We start from the raw sequence: 2,175 nt of genomic DNA, 5'->3' as shown, positions 1-2,175 counted from the left end.
TGACCGCATTCAAGCCTTCTTTGAGGTAGACGTCTATAAGACTATTCTAGTAAGGTCTGGAGACGAAACTAAGCTGAGATTCGTAATACCATACAGCATGTATTGTTATAAGGTAATGGGCCAATGATCAACCAGTAGAACACACACCTACAGTCGCTTTAGGGACTTAGTTTTTGGTGTTATACTTGAAGGCTTTGAGGAGAGAGATGGGATAAGTTACCAGTTAGCAGGAGAGGATTCGATTATTGGTGACTATGGGGAGTTTGCTTTTGATAGGATGATTAATGATAGTTATAGCTCAGCCACATGCTTTGATGCTATGTATCAGTTTCTCCACGAGCAGTTCTTTCCATGATGCAATTGGGGTTCTAAGTATCTGAAAGATCTTAAGTCATGCTTTTTTATGGAATCACGGGTCTTTGTGAGTCTGGAAGCAGGACCTAATAGTTTAAGACCATGATTGTGCAAGCTGGATACAATTTTAAATTGGCCGACTCCGGTAAACTACAAAGAGGTACAAGCTTTCGGCTACCTGATTCCGTTATTGAGAAGGTTTCTACCAGGGCGAGCAGAGCTAGTACGAATACTTAAGTATGGAGTGGAATGCCTGATTAGAGATAGAAGAAAAAGAAGGCAAGGAAAATACAATGCGGAGTTTGAAGGAGAGTTTAGTTGGGATAGGGAGAGAGAAGTTGCATTTCAAGCAGTGAAGCAAGTAATAGCCAATAACACAATGGCATTACCGGAACCTACAGTGCAGTATTACCTTGCCGTTGATGCGAGCAAAGTTGTCATCGGAGGTGTCATCTTTCAATTCGATCGAATTCCTGCAGGTATGGAGACTGTTTCTAATGCCACCTTTCAAGCTGCTGAAAGGAATATCATATTTATTTCCTTCCGACTAAGTAATACAGAAAGCCAATACAGTAACTCAGAAAGGGAAGCTTTAGTGGTAATTAGATGTCTAGTTCAGGTTTGATGGATAGTGATTGCCTCACCACATCCTGCGATAGTCTACTCCGATTATGAAGTATTGAGGATGCTGCTTACAGGAGCAGACAATGATGCACATGGCAAGATAGTGAAATGGCAGGAGTGACTAGGCAAATATGATATAAAGCTTATTCATTGTGAGGCTAAAACTCAATTTATCGGAATAGCAGATGGATTGTCACAACTACCAACCATACTACTTGGCTGTCACTTTGCGGAGGATGTGGAGGAGCTTAGGCCATATATGGAAGGGGTAATTCCTGTCTCTAGTATAATTATGGATGTGAAAATAAATGCAGGTCTACAGTCACTTTGAGAAGTGGGAGTGGATTTTAGTTCATAGGGGAGGAGATTCAAGGAACTACAACAGAGAAGGGGACAAATGGCGAAGCCATAGGTTGGAGAAATGGAGGGTTTTTAGGGGTGTTAGCAGTGGAAAGGGAGTTAGTTGAAATAGAAGAAGGGAATGGAAAATTGAAGGAAGCGGCTAGGAATATGCGCAGGAGGAGATAGCAAAAATGGTTGAAGTCAGGGATGTATAGTAGGATAGTGCAGGCTAGATTGGATGAGTTAGATGATGGCACAATAGAGGTCAGGAAGCTGGATATAGGGAGGAGTGAGCTGGGAGCATTGGGGAGAGTGATGGGGACATATGTTTTGGTAGAGGCTGTTGAGCCGGGACTCTTCTTCAGTGGGGGGAGTGGGGAACTCGCGAGTTGTATGCTAGAGGACACTGTTGGGGAGGCTCTGTCTGATCTTCACGAAGGACACAGTTACCTTGCGAATAATATCATGTTAGCACGAGCACATGGCAGGGTATATTGGCCTTTTAGAGTGAATGACATAGGACACTGGGTAGCTTCATGTAAACCACGTCAGAGAGTTACGAGAATACAGAAAGCAGGTGAGCTTAAGTATATTCTACAGTTCAAACCGATGAATATGATAGGCATAGAGTACGTGAGCCCAATCAATCCTTTCTGTAAGGCTACAGATTACATCTACATCCTACTTATCATTGACTATTTCTCATGATTTCTCTGGGCTATCGGAGTAAAGACAAAGCCGATAAGGCTTCTATGATTAAGGCTTTACTCTACTATGTTATTCCAATAGTAGGATGGCCATTAACTGTGTATACAGACAATGCTGACAGCGTAACCACATCATCGATTTGGGCAC

This window comes from Tuber melanosporum (genome assembly GCF_000151645.1).
Source record: "Tuber melanosporum whole genome shotgun sequence assembly, scaffold_150, strain Mel28".
NCBI classification, from domain to species: domain Eukaryota; kingdom Fungi; phylum Ascomycota; class Pezizomycetes; order Pezizales; family Tuberaceae; genus Tuber; species Tuber melanosporum.
Note: the sequence above shows the minus strand (reverse complement) of the source record.